The sequence below is a fragment of the Pinus tabuliformis genome, chromosome 7 (genome assembly GCF_031772625.1).
Source record: "Pinus tabuliformis cultivar Carrire ecotype Pingquan chromosome 7, CPIR1, whole genome shotgun sequence".
In the NCBI taxonomy this organism is placed as follows: domain Eukaryota; kingdom Viridiplantae; phylum Streptophyta; class Pinopsida; order Pinales; family Pinaceae; genus Pinus; species Pinus tabuliformis.
Genome location: NC_142293.1, coordinates 624,240,696 through 624,261,700, shown reverse-complemented (window position 1 = coordinate 624,261,700; position 21,005 = coordinate 624,240,696). Strand labels below are relative to the sequence as shown.

At 35.0% G+C, this 21,005-nt stretch overlaps 1 pseudogene; it reads left to right on the top strand.

Moving 5' to 3' along the window:
• LOC149248988 (tubulin beta-3 chain-like) overlaps positions 1–21,005 on the top strand; it is a 52,040-nt pseudogene that overhangs the window by 5,764 nt on the left and 25,271 nt on the right.

The window sequence follows — 21,005 nt, the reverse complement described above, 5'->3', positions numbered from 1 at the left end:
CGCATTTCATGCGGTGCAAAATAATATTGTGGTTTCTTGCTCTACCGGTAATGATGGGCCTTATTCCCATACAGTAGTCAATAGTGCACCATGGATCTTGACGGTGGCAGCAAGCACAATTCAAAGGCTTTTTTATTCCAAATTTGTTTTAGGAAAAAAAAAATTGATGTAAGTGTGTCAAAGATGCTTGTGAAGTTGTTTATGGCTTGCTTCACCAATAGAGTTTGATGATCTAGTCTTTCTACAGCTACCAATGCTTAACCAAGGACTCTACATTATTTTCTGAGCTAGAGAAAGGGCCATTTTTCCTCTTAACCTTTTATATCATCAATATAGAAACCTAATGATTTGATCTCCTACATTGACATAAACCAGAAAGCATGCATAGAACAATAAGAAAAAGAAATTCCACTGCAGAAATGAGACATCTTACAAGCAAATCAAAAAAGATCAATCCATGAATATGATAGCTAGTCCACCTTGTAATGAAACGTTTAAGAATATTATCACACATATCAATTTCTAGAAAACATGTGTGGCAAGATGAAATACAAGACAAGGGGCCTCGTTACAAACAGTTACTATGATTAGTTTTCTTGGGGTGATTTAAAAGCATAACCATTTTTCAAAAGAAAGATACAAAGCCCTCCACTGATAATATAAATGGACATATAAATAGCTTCACTCCAATGTGGAAACCAAAATAATGTGCACAAGTAATTAAATCCAAAAGAAGCAACATCGTATTTGTTAAAGGACCATCGACAATAGTGAACGTCGTCGCTCTTTCAGAGCTTTACGGAGTTAAATTCAGATGAATACATACAATTAGATTCCATTTCTTCTACATTATGGAAAGTCACTGAAGCATATTTATTTGCTTCAGAAACTGGCTTTACTGATATGTGTGGAAAACTATGCAATGATGCCAAAGGTGAGGCTGAGGGTGAGACTGATGAACAATTGTGATTGTGATAAATGGATACAACAATTGAACTTCTCAAAGCCTTAGAAGTTGAAGACTGTGGCGGAAGAAGACATTAAAGACACAAATAACTCGAGGTGTTTCCAGCTCTATTGAGTTATATATTGGTATGGGAATCAGTGTCACCCGCTGATCCAGAATTAAATAGGAACGCAACCAATTACAGATATAACCATAAATATAGAGATGCAGTAGAAATAATACTTCATTTCATTAATGTAAAATACTGAAATATGCTTACAAACAGAAATGGAAATAAACCAGCTAGGGTGATGGTATCTTATCTCTGAGAAGAGATAAGGCGGCTAGATGCCTCTAAACTATGTTGCAATGAGGCCCGAAGGCCTATTTATTGTTGAGAAATAGTGGAAAACCCTAAAAATCCAAAAACCTAACCCTAGGAGATGAAACACCAAACTCTGAGCCCCATTTTGGGTAAATTGGTACATCAACTTCCTGGGGTCGTAACTTTGGCATACGATCTCCGTTTGATGCGCACAATAGCTCGTTAGAAAGATCTATCTGAGGACTAAAACTTTTGGAAGAGAAAAATTGATCCATGGACCCATGTTTCTCCCAGATTTCGCAAAAACCGTAGTTTAAGGTCTCAAAATGACTCTGGAAGTTCAAGACACGAAAAACTGCTAAAAATAGTAAATTGTGCTACAATTAAGGAAACTGAAAAACTAAAAGAGATAGTTGTGGGGGTCCAAGTGGGATAGGTGGGTGGCAACCAAGATCCACTTGGATCATTCCTCCCCCCTTAGGAAGCAATGGTCCCCATTGCATTGAGTTCCTCCATTTGCTGAACTTGGTCCCTAGTGACCTGTTCTACAATCTTTGATGTGTCCAGAAATGGTGGGAAGCATGGTCGAGGGTGTTCCACATTGAACACATGGTACAAGCGAAGGAATGGAGGAATCTTGTGCTTCAAAGCATTGTTTCCCACAGCCTTGGTAATGTTGTAAGGACCATGTCGAAGTGGTTTGAGCTTCTGATGGGCTCTTGTAAGGCGTTATTTCTGTAGATGTAACCAAACTTTGTCGCCCACTTGAAACTTGTGTGGTACCTGATGTTGATCATGTCACTACTTGTACTTGGCATTTTCTAGAATGGAGTGGTCATAAATTAGCCTGTTGGGTAGAGGTGCTCTGGAAGTCAGATCAGACAAATGCTTGACCTGACAGTGTAATGATACCCCTGTGGGTGAGGAGAAGATGATCATATCCCTCTGCTGCTACTGCTACGTGGAGGAACCCTTTGTGGGGGTCATGGATGTGGTAACTATCTTCCCCTTACTTTAAGAGTGAACCAGACAGAAAATGAATTTCCTAGTCTAGGAGACGAGCTTGCTGCATTTCTTAGCAGTGATTAAAGAGGTGGTGGTAGGTGGGGCTACGTCCGGTATCATGTATAATGAATTACCCAAAGTAATAATAACAGTGTGAGGCATTGACTCATACACATCATGTCGCCTCCACAAGTATGGCTGACCTAATAATACATCACGAACATCCAAAGGTGCAACATCACACAATACCTCATCTGTGAAGGGCTTGATGTTGTAGGGAAGGAGACACTACTAGCAAACTCAGAGATCTCGTCTTTGTTGAAGCCACCCAATGCTATATGGTTTTGGGTGTGGTATGTTCGGTAGTTCTAGTAGCTTCATGACCTATATTGAAATAAGGTTCTTTTGGCTCCCACTGTCAACAATGAATTGCAGCGACAAACCCTTCACCCACATTTGTGAGTGGAAAAGATGCTCCCCCTCCTTTGGATCTTCGGGCTCATTCTTCTGGATCTTGGTGGTGGCAACAGTGGCGCTGGGCTCCATGTCAATGATCTTCCTCCCTTTTCCATTCCCCTTATCGGGTTCTGACCTAGGGTCAGAACATGCATCTAATTCAGAAGCCTTCAACTTGGCCACCAGCCACTGCTTGGTCTGACACTCACTTGTGTTGTGAGTGGGGCTCTTATGGAACTCACACCAATTTCTTGTGTCCTTCTTTGATTTTGTGGTGTTGTTCTTTTCTTGTGGCTTCGACGAGTTGTCTTGGATTGCCCCATCTTGGCTTTGTCCTTGGTTCTGTGATTTGGGGAAGCCTTTCCCTTGCTTCGGATTTGCAAATCCAAAGTCTTACTTCTTTTGTTTGAAATTTTGCTCGATTTTGACAGCATATCGGTACGTCGTGCCGAGCGAGGAGATGTTCAAGAACTCCATCTCTTCCTAGATGTATCTATGTAGGCAGTCGTGATATTTGAGTAACAAATGCATCTCAGAATCTTTGATTCCCAACTATGTGTGAAAGGTATGAAAAATGTTTGTGAACTCTGGCACATCTTGGTCCCTTCCTTGCCGCAGTGTGGTCCACTTTATGTATTTGTCCTCATAGCTTTTGACTGGGTAGTACTACTCCTTGATGGCATCCCGGAATGAATTCCAAGTGGGTGTGGATGAAAATAGTGAACCCGTACTTTCATCCTTCTACTCGTAGTAGGTTTCCCACTAGTCCTTGATGTGGGGGGCTGCTTTGAGAAGAGCGAAAATAATCTTTTCCTGACTAGAAAAATCATGAACAAAAAAATACCCATCTATCATATTTAACCATTTATCTACGACATCTGTGTCTATCTGACCTTCAAATATGGAGATTTCAAAATTAACTTGTACCTTAAAGGGTGTGGTGTTTCCAGAGTAGCTGTTGGAAGTTGATGTGTCGCCTCTGGGTAGCCGCCAAAGGACCTGGGCGAAGTTTTCCATCATTGCGTTCCTTTGTTGCTCAAGGGCTTCTTCGAGCAAGATTTTGATAGGATCTCCTGCCCCCTTGTCTTTCTTTTTATCCGCCATGGGAGGCCCTTGGGGTTTGCAAGGCTGATCTTGCAAAGGTTCAACTAGATCGAGCCCTGACTCCTTATAACCTGACCTCGTTAGGGACATGCAAAGAAAAACAAAGAAAGAGCAAACTGCTCTGATACCACTTATCCAGATTTCAACAGGAACGCAACAAATTACAGATATAACCATAAATACAGAGATGCAATAGAAATAATACTTCATTTCATTAATGTAAAATACTGAAATATGCTTACAAACATAAATGGAAATAAACCAGCTAGGGCGATGGTAGCTTATCTCTGAGAATATATATGGCAGCTACATGCCTCTAAATTGTGTTACAATGAGGCTCGTGTTAGAAAATTATATATTACGGAGCAATGGAACACATAAAATATTGTAGAAATATAAACACAGAAAACGCACAAAACAAGAGAGACACAGATATATGTGGTTCACCTAGTTTGGGCTACATCCACCCCGAACAGCCAGTCCTTCCTTTTTATTATCCAGCAAAATGAAGAGACACAACCTACAGCAAATCCGCTGTAATATCCTCTGTTTTCTCTCACAATCTCACCTCTTTGTTTCTCGCTCACAGAATACACATCTATCACACAGCCTCAAATACAATACCCTCATAAAAAGAGAGGGGTTGCCTTCTAGGGCAAAAAACCCTAAACTAAACATAAGTTCTACCGTCAGATCATCCGCCTAATGAACGATCCAGATTGACTAGAAATTACTATACTTTTACAAGGCAATTTTATAGCTGTTTTTAGCTTCGGGGGCGCTGCCCCCGAAACCCCCCACTAGGGGGGGCTCCCAAAGGTCGCAGCCGCCCCCCCCTGGACCCCCCCTGCAGCGAACATTTTACGGGCCATTTCGAGCTGGGGTCCTATGTGGCGATACCTTTGAATATAGAAGATAATCAGGCTCCACACCCAACAGCTCGAAGGCCTATTTATTCTTGAGAAACAATGGAAAACCCTAAACATCCAAAAACCTAACCCTGGGAGATGAAACGCCAAACTATGGGCCCCGTTTTGGGTAAATTGGTACATCAATTTCCTGGGGTCATAACTTTGGCATACGATCTTCGTTTGACACACACAATAGCTCATTAGAAAGATCTATCTGAGGACTACAACTTTTGTAAGAGAAATATTGGTCCATGGACCCACGTTGCTCCCAGATTTCCCAAAGAAACACTGTTTAGGGCCTCAAAACGGCTCTGGAAGTTCATGACCCAAAAAACTGCTAAAAATAGTAAATTGTGATATAATTAAGGAAACTGAAAAACTGAAAGAGACAGTTGTGGGGGTCCAAGTGGGATAGGTGGGTGGCCACCAAAATCCACTTGGATCACCTGCTATCACTATTAAGTTAAGACTCTCCTCTTCATTATCATCTTTATTATTTGAAAAAAAATATCTCAGGGGATGACAACAATTCATTTCCGATTTGTTGTATTGCATAATCAAATTTAACTGCCTTTGCTATTTTTACAAAGCCCTCATATTTATTCTTTGAAGCACTACATGCAGAAGGTGGGGATAATGACTCATTTCCATGACGTTCTACCAAAGATTCAAAGTCTCTTACATTTGTTGGCAATGTATCATTGTCCCTTCCTTTGTGTTTGGAAAGACTACTTCTAGGAGGAGACCGTAACATGTATGGAAACTCATCAACAATTTGTTTTGCTTGAAATTTGGACTCGACAACATCTACTGACAATCTAAAGCTCGAACCTTCTTTATTATTTGTAGACCTTTTTCGTGAAAGAGACTTAGATTGAAAGGGAGACCCATTTACCATGCATTCTACGAGAGATTCAGACTCTGGCACATTCGACGATAATTTAATAATCCTGACATTTCTGTTCTTTGAAAAATTGTTGTGTTATTTTGATCCATTTTCGAGTTTTTTATGCGATAATTTAAGTCTCTCTACATTTCTATTTTTTGATAAACTTTTGCGTGGGGGAGATTCCAATCCAATTTTGTGTTTTGTTCTCTTCGTAGATCTATTCTTTGAAAAATTGCTTCGCAGTGGAGATCGTGATCCATATTCAAGGTTTTCTACCATAACTGCAACATCTAATTTTGCAGGAGTGGTAGTCTCTAACATCATGGCATTAGCAAGCTTTGTTTCATTTTCTGCATTAAGGGGTTTTTGGTTGTCATTCATCTGAGCAGTTCTAGGGGCTACAACATCAATAGAAATACGAGTTGTTGGAGGCAATATAGAAATAGGTACTGCCTCTTCATGACTCCTTTAGGCATGTCGTGGTTCGCATGGAAGGCAAGCATGAAGAAACTCGCAATGAGTAAAACCACATAATTTTCGGAGAAAGGGTTGAACTTTGGCTGGACTAACATTGTCGCGAAAGTGAATCTAGGAATATGAGGTGGAGGCTGACGAATATATGAACAATGTCATGAGGCAAAGCCTCACCATAAAAAAGCCTTTGGATTAATTAATTTTACAATTTTAAAATTAATTTTTCAAAGATTAAAAAGTTAAATTTTACTTTTCTAAATAAAATGTCGATTTATCATGTGGAGGTTCAAATATGATACCAAATAATTTCAAACAATATACTCCAAAAATTGTATATATATATATATATATATATATATATATATATAAACTTTCTAAACATTTCAAAAGTTAATACCAAATGTATTTATAATAATAATGTTTATTTTTTTTTTATCAAAATAAAAATTCTTCAATGTAAAGATTTTGAATAAACCTTTGCTTTAATAGTTAGTAAGAAACACAAATACTTTCCAAACAAAAATTATATATATAATATATGTGTGTGCATGTGTGTGTTAAAATTTTACTATCTCTTTAGCAACATTTGCATTTGCATATTAATTTTACAAACCATTTTTGCATTATAGAAGTACTAAGATTAATTTTTACTTTTCAAATAAAAAAAGGCCATATACCATGTAAAGGTACACACAGACACACACATATATACAAGCTATGTAAACATTTTTAGGGTTAATATCATACCAAATGCATTTCCACTAATAATTCATTTTCACTCTAAAAGTGGTTTGCACGTCAATAAATTTGATCTCTCTCGACACTTGGTAGACCTGGAATAAAGATGGATCTAAACTAGTATTAATAACTTCAAGTAATGTTACTCCTATAAATATTAATAGCTTTCTCCTTATGACTTGATATACATTGGATATGGTAGGGTATGGTATTCATATACCATGAGACAAATAATTTCATATCATTTATTCTCCACTTATGTTCTTCGCCCATTGATTGCATTTTTATATGTATATAATATACCTACCATAACTCACGTAAAACTCATATATTTACACAACAAAACAATATTAATTTAATATATGATTGATTGTTCCCGTTAAGAAAAGTTACAAGAAGTTGGCAACTAACTTGATGAGTTTATTGCCCTATCAGTTCTCTATGATGGTGGCTAATATTACACGGGATTCGACACATAACCAGGGGGAGATTGTGGATTATGATCTTGTAAAAAATATCATTTTTACATGTATTATGAGATTTCATATTGGTCCTTGAGATTATGAGATTATGACCTTGGTGCCTCCTTGCAAAACCTATGAGTTGTATCCATTAATATTTGTTCTCTTGGTCATCAGTTCTCCTCCATGCTTGTGTGGCTATGCCCAAGAAATATATTGTTGCAACAACCCTTTCAACATCAAATTATGCAGCTATCTAAAGGATAACGATGAAAATTGCATGTCAGAATGAAATAACAGTTGTGTTATTCTTTGTCATATGAGGAAGAACGCTTACAAAAGCATAAAGTTTATTCCCCTCATGATGAGAATGAAGGAGGAATAGTTGTCTGTGAATGATGGTGGGGATCCTAGTTGTAAGATCAACATTACACTCCATGGACAAGCTCTCAGAAATATTTGGTAATAAGGTCATATGGCCAATTTTTTTTATTACTATGGCCTCGGTTGGGATATTCACACACTTGGAGTATGCCTCGTTACCTTATTGTCATGTTTCTTTATTTTTCATGATTTTACATGTGTTATGGTCTGATTTTACATTAGCTATTGTGAGGAGATCTTTTTGGAAAAGATGCTTTTGGAAGAGAACATGAATTTGCATGCACATGACTAGTATTAGTTTTCTTTGGAAAAAGAACATGCATTTTCATGCATAAGAATAATATCTATTGTATTAGTTCCTTTAGAAAATAATACATAATTGCATATACAAAGAAATAGGTGAGGGGTTAGTTTCTTTTGAATAAATTTCATATAATTGCATGCCTGAAGATCAAAGCTAAGATGTTAGTATTCTTTAAAAGAATATGGACAGTTGTAGTGGTTTTCCTTTGGGAAAGAATGTGTACTTGTTCGGGGGGAATAATAGTTAATGTGGTATTTGTCTATAGACATGCTTTGATAGTTATATGCTTTTAATTACTGCATGTGCATTGTTGTTAAGGAGGCATGTCATGATATTTTTTTTACATTTTATGCATGCAAATGAATAAATAATGAATTATCACTATTAGATATTTATTATTAGTTTGATTAATATTTGGTCTAATCATGATATCAAATTTTGGCGACAATATCAGTTGCAGGAAAAGATTGCAACGTATGCTAAGATGGAATATGATTAACATTATGTCAAACAATGAGATAATGGTCCATGCAGATTTAAGGAATGACAACTACATGATAATCCATTGATAGAAAACATCTAGGTCACAAGGACAAAATGTTCAAGGATTTGTGGGTAAATAATACCATGATTAATGTAATAGCTTCTAATTAGTTATGTTGAATTTAAGATGATATTTCTTTGTAAGATTCTTTTGAACAATGGTCAGGGGATGGACTTCCTTACAAGCTATTGAGTGATGGTTGAACACCCTCATGAGAATTTAATAAAAAATAAACGTTTGTTGTTTTTCCCTACGGGGTTTTCAGGGTATATCGGTGTCCAATGATGTCATTTTATTTTATTCCATTCTAATTGTTGTTTCTTCCTTACATGTTGTTAACACTTACATCATCCAACATATGATTAAATAGATTAATGAAATGAATAACAATAATGATGTAAGATTACAACAAAGAGTGCATGTTAATATATTGCAACAATGATTTTTAATGGTTATGTAACTTACTATTACATGTATAAAGTTACTGTATGTAATGTTGAATATTTTAACTATTGGTTAGTGAAGAAATATGGAATAAATAATTCAGAAAGTTTACTTGATAATAAATTTCACAAAAATATTATATCCCTATGCATTTGTATGTGAGGTTTATTGGGTGATTTTACAAGTGGTATCAAAGAAAAAAGGTTGTTGTGCTGGTGCCTTTTGGGAATCGATAAGAAAAAAACAAGTATAGGTATAATGCTAGTGGAAATCAACTTAGGTATTATTCTAACAAAGCTACATAATGATATATATAGTAGACTATTTTGACATGAGATGCATGATGCATGTTAAAAATTGCTTTAAATACTAGTAGGTGATAATGTTTGCTTTAAAACTGTGCTCATGACATTTGAATCTTTATGCAGATAAAAGACAATAAAACCTCTATTACATTTATGAAAAACCTTGAGCACTCAGTAGTGATAGCGATTAATAAATACCAACCTTTGCATGCATACTATTACCATAATAATTATGGTGCATCTAAAGAACATGACTAAAGTTACAATACATTGCTTTTAAATAGTAAATGGGTGTATTTTTCTGCGTGATAATGAAAGAATGTATATGATGGGGAGTGTCCTTCAAGATGAAAATATAATTTTTTAAAAGGACATTGAAAGAACTCCTTTTAATGTTAAAGATAAATAACAAGTCAAGTACTTGACTATAATGGCTAATAGTTGATTGATTCTTGTTATGGTTGAATTTAAGATGGTTGGTAGCATTGATTAGTTAGTATTGCTTGAATAACTATCAAAATTTATATGCATGAATCATATTTTACTAAAGTTTATTGCAAACAAGTGATTGGGGTAGTTTACTTCATGTTACTAGTCAGTTGGTAACAATACACTATGGAAATTGGGGATGTTTGGATTGCTACCATAATTGTTATCGACATTTACACTGTAATGATAAATCAATGCTTTATATGAATAAATTTTTGCATATTCTTTTATGCAAAACAATATTATATGCAAGAAACTACAATGATTGCAAAAGTGGATACTTGTTAGCAATCATGCATACTTATGACTGCAATTCTTGAAGGTTACAAAGAACTTGGATCCTGATAAAATAGTGTCATTAAAGTAATTGATTTGATGATTCTATCAACTTAATTATAGAACTAGTAGTCATCGTATGTGATTGATTATGTTGTTTACATTCAAAACTTCACAACTTTACAAATTAATGATTCTTTGATGGTCTTATATGGAATGCATCTTACATTTAACAAATATGTTAATTACATCTTAGAAACCCATCCAGTGATTGTAAATACTATGGTGACAATACATATTAAATATAATCAAATAAGTCCATCATTTTGTGGAAACATGGCATTTTCATTAACACCGCTAAACAAAATCTAGATGGTTCGTGAATCTATTAGCATTAGTGATTTTTTGGATCAAGAAATGTATGTGTGATTGACTTGAATTGGTAATGTTGCACATGGAAAATTTTAGGGGCTAATATTTGCAAGTGGGCTAATTTTCCATGGTTTTTCCAAGAAAAAAATTCATCAATTTCCATTTTTTTCTAAAAATGATTCACCCAAGTTTTATAGTATAAAATTATTTTACCTTAAAAATTGCCAAAATTGTATAAATACTATATATAAAACTATTAGAAATTTTCACGTCTTCACAAAGATATTAAGAAAATTTTTATAATTTTCAATTTGGGGACTAGTAATATTCGCGAAGGTTTCTAAACTTTAAGACAAATTTTCATTCTTAAAATTTTCCCTGTTGCATAATGATTGTTGATTAGATGTGTATGTGTAAATGAAATGATATGTTGCATGAGTTATAACTATGGGAATATCAATGATTGGAATCCTATTCCATTAACTATACTTTTGGAAAACAACTTCATGAAAGATTTGTTTTAAAGTTTCATGGATGTAGCATCTGGAAGATGTATCTTTATATGTTACTCTTACATTATAGAAATGGCTTATGAAAAGAAACAGGGCCAATACCTTTCTACATTGTTAAAATATTGAGATCATAGGTGCATGTAAAAGTGAAATGCATCTTAAATTTATTTGACAAAATGTTTTGTGTATTACAGAATTTTGTAGAAGGTATGGTCTTATTATAAACAATTGTGACTAATGTTGTTGATATGATTAATCAGGGGTAGCTTAATGACAACATGGTGATATTCCAGTAACATGGAACATAAGAACCTGTGAAAGGTAAAATGTTGCAATGTGATTTGCAACTGCAAATGGGAAGGTATAGTGTTATGATATGCAAGATATGGTATTCTTTTTCTAAATTTCCTGATTGTTAATATGTGAAAATTTGAAATAAATACCACCTATATGATATGAGATGTGAGTTATGATTTTCCTGTCAAATTTATTTTTACAAAACTATGGGACCCATGTTAAGGGTAAAATATGAATGCATGATGTACATAAATGTTATTTTTTATTTAATGATAATTTCCAAATGGTTAGTTATGTAAATTACAGTGGGAAAGGGTTCTAAAAGAGAATTTCACTTGTTAGATAGTTATGGGACAATTCTAAAAGGCCATGAAGCCTTGGCTTGATGGTGGTTGTTTGCCCATATTTTCTCTCCCTAGAGATAAATGATCTCAATAAGGAAAAAGAGTTGGCCAAGATGGTGAAGAGGGAAAAATCCTAAGGAAACTCTATTGGTTTGGGGTATGTTGGAGGAGGCCCAAAGAGAGAGCTATGGAGCTCTAAATTATTTAGGACAGGACATTGTCAAAGGAATAGGAAGGACATTTCCAAGAGGAATCCTATGTTTGACATGGTGTGGTCATTGTTAGAGAATTGTTTGAGATGTAAAATTAGATCAATCTCATTGTGAAAATCAATTCCTATTGGTTGGGAAGAGCATTGTTTAGCCCACTGTGGTTCTAATAATAGAAAACGATAACTAATCAGTTATGTGTTGTGTTAACAATGAATTTTTTATATTATTATTAAGAATTTTGTGTACATCTTTGTTTTGTGGACAAATTCCTTATGCAGATAGAAGTAATCTCCCTAGACCTAGTGGTTTAGCCTTGAAAAACCCAAGACAAAACTATAATGTTTTTCCTTAGATATGTTTGGAATATGAAGGGAAAACTTACTTGGAATCCAATGCAAGCTTCCTTCTTCTCCTTACTTATCTCTAGCTCCAACTCCAATTTCTAAAAATGGAACCTACAAATCATCCAATACAATCATGAGAACAAAATATACAAGATAACATATACAAACAAATATAAACAAGAATTCAAGGATTCATGTTTTACATATGCATAATCAAGACATAATGTATAGGATAAATAATGCAGTTTTTTATTAATAATGGTAGGAAAATATTACAACCCTTATAGGCCTTGACTTTGTGAATCTCTCCCAACTATCTTGTCCTTCCTTTTCCACAATTGTAAGCCTTCAATAATACCTAAAGCACATGGATGAATTATGGACCTCCAGACATAAATGGACAGCATAAAGGCATAATTAGAGTCTCCAAAAGCCAACTCAGACTCTAGGCAGGTGCTACATTTATAGGGTAAAAGAGGTAGTTTTGGATTTAAAATTCTAGGACCTACATCCACTTTAGAAGGAGGTAAGTTATAAGAGATAAGAGATAAGACCTCGTTAGTAAGAATTCAAGATAAGATCTAATAGTAAATGGTTAATTCCACTCCTGAAGCTTCTAGAGAGAGAAACTTCGAAAATATTCTTTATTTTTACTCATTTCTAGGCGTCATCACACTTTTTGTAAGAGAAACCTGCACTGACCAATGCAATTTCCATGTGTATAGCATGCACCACCATAGTTTTTCAAGAGATTAAGTATGCTAAGATCTTAAATTAGGGTTTTTGGCCAATGTAATCCATGATTCTTATAACTCTTAGAGAGAGAATGCTTTTGGCTTTGTAGGGATGATTGTAAGGTGTAAATGGATGATGATAGATCTGAGTTAAATGTCATTTGTTTGAATGCAAAAAATTGACATGTAATAGATTCTGCCCTAAAGTATAAATTCATAAGCTATGGATGAGGACTAAAGTGATTTATCATGTGAAAGTCCAAATCAAGAATTGATTGGTTGAGATCATCAATTGACTATTACAATACATTATCATCATGATATCACTGTTGAGCTAGATATACCCATACTCATCATATAAGTCATTTTACATGTATAATGATGAAAGTCACATCCACTAATTTCACATTTTGGACCCATGCTTGGATTATTTTTTGTTAAATAATAGCCATCATACTTTGTAGATCTTGTATGAATCTTGAAATCGCATCTCAAATGGATGAAACTAGATTTGGGGTCTTCTACCTCGTCACTTGATAGTATGAGTCTAACCATGTGTTGTGGCCATCAACAACCTCCCTTTCTATTTAGTATTAGTAATAACACTAAATAAATGGGGACCCTTCTAAAAAAATAAAAAAACTAGCACTTATGATTCCCTCCAAATAAAACACACCATCATAAGCTTAGGAAAAACATTCACAAACCCAAAATCTTAATTATTATGATAAGTCTCAAATAAAATCATTCTCTTAACAATAAACATCGCATCGCAAAAGGGTAAAGGAGGATATCATATGAAAAAACTTTTGGAATTGTGAAAACGCGATGATGCGAGATCACGCGCCTTACAAACTCATCGCATATTGCAGATTTCATATGTCACAAGCATCATGTAAGATAAAACATCCCGATCCTATAATATGCATAAAGCAACTTGCAAATTGCGTCTCGTAGTCGCATAAAGAAATAAATGATTGTTAACGAAAAGGATTAGTAATATGGCGATCTGCGATATTGCGAAGAAAATCACAAAATCACTTTATCACAGATCAACGGGGCTCATTGTTCAATAAAATATTTCTCGTAATCTGATACCGAGTTATGGACATTAATCTCAACTTAGTGGTTTATTGATGGTCATTTATGAGAAAATATTTAGATTTGATCGAAAGGTTGTTTCATGTATGGTGATATATTTGATATGATTTTGAAATTAAAGAGCTTTCCCATCACCTTATCACTTACCATTCGTTCCTTACTTGTGAACTTGCAGGAATGGGAAGCAGAACAATATACAGAGCAGTGTGTAGAACATAATGGGAAAGAAGGGAAAATCTCTGGTTGCTGAGAAAATAGAGATGACGCCCTTATTCACAGACACCACCTATACGAGAGAAGCTGGGATATCCACTTGGGAAGGCATGTATAGTTTGCTAGAAGAAGAAAACCCCAGAGTTATGGAAGTTACAGTTACAGTAGATGCATGCGGGTCATCTGAAGCATCACTTATTGAATTTGCATGCTCGTTCATGCACCGCATAGTAGCAAGGCCTAAAATACTTCCCTTTACAGACATGGTCAAGTGGGTATTAGACAACGCTCATATAACAAACAGGTAATTCAAGTCTCGGAACCAAGAGCTTATTGGGTCATTTACCCCACATGATTTAAGACTTATGTACCATTTACCAGAGCCGCAGGCTAGCTACAACAAGCAGTTCGTGGAGAAATTCGCCAAAGAGAACAAAGATTTGGCAGAATGCAGCAAAAGCTAGTCAGCAAAGGAAGAGCCATTAAAAAAGGAAAAATATGGTATGTACAGTATTGTTTCCCTCTCCTCTCCATATTGTTTTGCTACTGCAATGCTATGTAGGCTATTTGGAAGGCCTGATATCAACAAGTTTTCATCTGAGTGGCTACCCCTATTAGATGCAGCCACCAATGCCACTATTATGGATTGGGCCCAAATATTGTCTGATAACTTAGCCTCGGCTATTTGGAATTATCAGTCTAAAAGAACTCCCTCTCAGAGGATTTATCCTCCTTTCTTTTTAGCTGCTTATGTCATGGATGCAATCTGTTCTGTTTCTAGATTTCCTCTCATGGGTTGGAAGTGGACTATACAGAATCCCTTGCCCATTCAGGTCTACCATAAGGAATTGTGGGATTCTAAGTTTACCCCATATTTTTATAGAATTTTCCATGGAGTTATGTTACCCCTTCACAGAATGTTGTATAATAAAGATGCCCCAAGATTTTCCCCCGAAGCTGAAATTGATATTCTCCCTATCAGAATATGGTTTGGAGAAGAGTTTTTCACTTATATCATAGTGGCAACCCTCCCCTTAGACAAGTTGCGCTTTGAACCAATAAGGGAGCCCACTCCCAGCATCAATATAAGTGGAAGCTCGGGGATAGACAAGTACAAATCTAAGTCTAGAAAATAATCACCATAATGGTCTAAACGGTCAGAGAGCGACCATAATAAAAGTGAAGGGTCAGTCAGGGATACTGCCCAATCTAAAGAGAACTCAGAACAACAAATTTTTTCATCAATACAGGTGAAGGTTCCTGCTCCCCTCATCCAGCCAACAAAGCTAGTAAGAACTGAGATAGCGAAAGAGTGGGAAACATTTAATGAATTGATCAATGTTGAGGAGAAAAACATGAAGACACCTAAGAATAAAGCACAAACAATGACAGAAATGGTCATTGAAGCAGTCGTCAATACTCCAAAAACGGAGCACATTCCCATAACCCCATCATGTAAAATCATGCTGAAGATAAAGGAAATCCCTCCTCTAGATGTATTTTACAGTCCGCAGCACAAAGCAGTGGTAAGGAGACAGAGAAAGAAACGAAAATTAGACAGTGTACTCTCACCTGAGGTAGAGCAGCTAGATGTCCTTTGGCGAGACCCTACCACTGATCCTACAGAGAATTTGACTAATCCCAAATCGCAGGAGCTTATGCTTCTACTACTATTGATAAAGTGTGCGAAGTACAACTATTGATAAAGAGGAAAAAAATCTATTTTTGTAGCAACAGTTACAGCAGGCCAGTGCTAACTGGGAAGCAGAAGAAGTAGTGATAGCAGCAAGCAATGTCATTGACTAAGTCAATGAAAATCTACATAGAGAAAACCCGATATTAGAAACTGCTCTAGGATTTCTCGCAAAAGCACAACAACTACAAACAAGCTGGAGATAGAAAGCTGAAGAAAAGGCAGAGTTAATCAAGAAGTTAACTAAGTTGAATTGGGACACTTACTGGCAATACTTGGTTAAACCGCACAGTCAATGTATGACTCTGAAATGCCTTACAAATTCTGCCGAAAAGATAGTGTTAGTGCTTGTTGATTCTGTTTTCGCAGGACAACTAAAATCGGAGGTCGGCCAACCGATGCTCCTACGGCCAATGCTGAATGCTTGCGATCAAAGAGAACAGATGCATAGTTAATTTTTAGATAAAGTTTTAGTTTTATTTTGATTTATTTTTTCCTTAGATGAGGATGTTCATTTAAACCTCCTCCTATATTTTTGTAATAAACTATTTATAGTCTTTAGTTAGTAGTATTCAAACCCCTCTCATGCATTTAGAGAGGGGTCCAGAAATTTGTCAAAAACATTTCTTCAGAACATGCACTTCCGCACCCTCTGAGGAGGTTTTGATGAATGAGTGGAATGAGATTTATTGATATCTATGTTTAATGTCTGCTACTGAAATGCACTTCTGTACTCTTAGTAGATATTGAATTATGAGAAGATAAATCTATATTGTTGAAGCTCATGAGTAGGACTTGTTATCAATGATACTTTTATTTCTTAATGATTTCTGCTTATGTGTCAAGTAATATGTTATGTTCAGTTGTTTATATATGAAAGCTTGAATGTTTAAGTTATCATTTTACACTTTTGTACAGCGGTAACTATTCTGTTTATGTTGAGTGTATCAATACCTTATTATGCGATATGCTTCTCACAATTGTTTCCGCTAATTTCTTATATGAAACAATTCACTTTTAATGAACTATTTTCTTGTAGCAATTGAATGATCTTTATTACCGATTGTTGTTAGAAACTATTTTATATCGCATAAGTGAAGAGTTAATCCCGCGATAGTTTTAGAATTAGATGTTTTCGTTCATTAGAATAAAATTGCGTGTTTTAGATTAGATTTAGAGTAAAAGCATTCTATTTAGAAACATTTAGAAAGGAAAACATCAACCCTTAGCATCATCACAAACAAATTGGGAAACTGGTTCCATTATCCCTAGTCGGACCCACCATCCCAAACGAGAAAGGCGCTGCTTTCAAGGTCCGGACCGGGTGGGTATCCCCCTTGTTGTAGACCCAATTTTCGAGGCTTCAACACCATGTCAATAGATGTGCTGGATTCAAACATGGTAGACACCATCTGATTACCAACCAATGATGAAAGTTGTTAATATACACGAGAGGAACCACTAATAATGATAATGGACCTTAACATACTAATTGAAATCTATGAGGTGTGAATAGACGAGTTGAAGTCAAACACCTCAGAGAAACTTCCGGTCGAAGGCCAATGATGAGAACTTGGCACTGAAGGAAAGGAAACTTGTAATTGAGGCATGGAAGTTCCAAGGCACTAAAGGGAGTTTCTAAGTGAACTTCCTAGATAATGTGTTGATATCAATAGGAAGTGACCCGTCACAGGAGGGCCTTAATGTATCCACCATTAATGATACGAAACATGTATCAAGATTTCAAACATAATATGATGATTCAAGGTTGATTCAAGGGTGGTAGACATGAAATATGGATGAAGGTATTGTAGTAGATGTCAACTGAGGGTGGAATTCTCTTGAACATATCAGCGACACTTATATGGAATTGGTAGAATTGATTCAAAAACCCATTATGAAGGCTTTCAATAAGGTGTGATCAATAGAGATGCAAGTTGACTCCCTAACCAAAAACGGTGACAAAGGTGAAAGAGTGTCATGCTAAAGGGACTCACTACCAAAAATAGGTTTCATGTATTATTTCCCCAATTTCCCCACCATTTCTGGCAAGTACCTCTTTCTTTTTTTACAAGATTGAGGGTGATAACATATGCTTGACCTGTAAGTTCATCCTTCAGTTATATCCTTCTTAGTATTTTTTATGAACACTGAGAAGCAATGGTTCGGTCTCATCATGTTTGACAATTCCTGCATTGTTTATATTTTGCAAGTCTAGAGAAGGTGTAACTCGACTTCTTTTCATATTTAGAGAGTCTAAAAAAGATGCAAAAAGAAAACTCTAAGAGGTTCATTTTTGTAAATTTAGTCCCTTGGGTTTGGAAAGGCATAAAACATTACATAGGAGAACCTTTTAGTCATGCTTGACTAAAGTATTCCTTTTTCATAAATAGTTCATCCAGTCTAAAAGAGGGTTAAACTTGTACTCGGAAGACGTCCTTTTATTTACTTTAACGAGTTTGAAAGAGACAAGTACTTGACAATTTTTTCATATTTTGGGAGTCTAGAAAGAGCTTAAAGAGGAATCTAGGGGGTTCCTTTTTCATAATTTGAGCGAGCCCGAAAAAGTGATAAAACCATGCTCATCTAGAAAAATCACCTACATTAAAAAATTGATTTATAACCTGCACCATGTCCTTGTAGATGTCATCTAACCTGCTCAGAAAACAATAAAAAGATCAAATATATATGATATATGATAAAAAATAGGCAAAAAATATTAAAAGTGACTTATTTTGTGCATAAGAATAAAAGTAACTTTATTTTTACCATTTTGGAGAGAAAATAGTTACCGATTAAATGAGAAATTTACCGATTACCTGTTTTTTTGAGGTAGCAAAAAAATCATTTGATTTTGAAAAGTGTTGATTCAAAATACACCTCTCTTTTTTAAGCATATTTTTGACACTTTAAATTTTCTTATATCTAAACCATGAATATTTTTTTTTAAATGTTAGTGATTTTCATGCTAATTTTGAAAAATGTTGATGTAACGTCAACCCTTTTTTTTAGTGGGCTTATTTTTGACACTTCAAATTTTCTAATATATTAAGTGTGGACAATTTTTTTTAAATGTTGGTGATTTTCATGCAGATTTTGGAAAGCATCAACATTTTTTTAAGGCATGTTTTTGACACTTTAAATATTCTTATGTCATAAGTATGCACAACTTATTTTTCAATTTTTGAATTCAAGCTTCTATGATCCATAATATGTATGATAAAGAATCTTTTAGTAAAAATCACATTGGAGAAAATCTCGTCAACACATTTCAAACCAACTAGTGTGGTTAATCTTCAGGACAAGATGAGGAACTAGATCTAGGCATCAAAATAAATAGATGTAGAGAAAAGCTAACTAGTTGTTAGAATATAACAACTAGTTTAACTCAATAGTCGTTATTAATAAAGAATACATTAATAATAATTTTTATTAATAATGTTTTGATTTGATTAAAGAAGGGAAAAAGTCAAACTAAGAGTTCCAAACTAAATTTATTATAAAAAAACATTATTAACAAATAATTAGTATTATGATAAATTATAATATTATAAATAATATTATTAACAAATAATTAGTATTATAATAAATTATATTATTATAAATAATAATATTAACAAATAATTAGTAATATAATAACTTTTATTATTATAAATAATATTATAGAACCGAAGGAAGGTTTACTAACTAGAAACAAAGCAAAGACACCAATAAATAAAATATTATCATAACAAAGAAATAAGAAAATAAATTAAAATCTTATAAAATAAAAAGGAAGGTCTTGTAATCAACATTTAATAATAAAGCTAGACCTAAAAAAAAGAGAGAGAGAACCTAGGAAGATAGATCAGGGATCCAACACCTGATGATACTCCAACCATCGTCTCTATTCAGATTAACATGCCTCTTTTCAATTTCCAAGGCCTCCCTAGATTTACAATGATGAAAATGGTCAATCCTTGCAATGACCCTAGACTCTTTGATGGAGATGTCATAACTTGTCTTTTTAGCATGTTTTGTGAAAGCGGAGGAGTGAGACCTTCCATGCTTGATGTCAATAATGTGCTCATAAATCCTTTGATTAATTGATCGACGAGTTTCACCAATATATGGAGTCCCACAGGAGCATGGAATTATGTAAACACACCAATATATGGAGTCCCACAGGAGCATGGAATTATGTAAACACCTTTCCCATATTTGGGGTTCAAAAGGTCCTTAACTGATCGTAGATAACTAAAAATATTTCTAAAGGGCCTAAATGTTGAAGGAACCTTATGATTTTTCAGGATCCTTGCAATCTTATCTGCGGTCCCTTGAATAAATGGAAGATGCACTCCAGAAGATTGATCCATGGGATGATTCTTATTCCTAGGACCTTTTTAAGCCTTAAGGAAAGACCGAAGACATTGGGACCTGCTATAACTATTCTTATTAAAATCCTTAAGGAGGTGGGTTTTTTCATCTTTGAGGTGATTTGCATCAAAAACTAGTAATGCCCAAGTGGCTAAGGTGTTGAGAACACCTAGATTTTGAGTAATGAAATGATGCGAACTCACATGAAGATATTGCACTGTGTGAGTTTTCTTTTGAAATATCTAATGAGAGAAAGAACTGTCATCCCTTTATGAAATAAGAATGTCGAGAAAAGGTAGGCTACCATCAACTTAATATTCCATAGTGAGTTTTATGGAACTAGATTAAGTGTTAAGATGTTGGAAATATAGCTCCAACTTTTCTTTACCATGAGACCAAAAAACGCAAGTGTCACCCACAAAATTTTCCAAAGCTTGGGTTGGAATATAGTTGACGACAAAGCCTTGGATTCAAATTCCTCCATGAAAATATTAGCCACCATGGGGGAAAGGGGTGAACCCATGGCAACACCACAAGTTTGTTCATAAAATTCCCCTTCGAAACTAAAGAAAGTAGAGGTGAGACAGATCTCAACTAAAAAAGTAGTATCTAAGTTCGTAATGCGATTGATGACTTCAATGACCTCATTAATGGGGATATTAGTGTATAAAGAGATCACATCGAAACTCACCATATTATCATTCAGATTTACTCTAATACCCTTTCACCCGTTAACAAACGAAGACGAATCTTTGACAAAGGATTCAGTTCG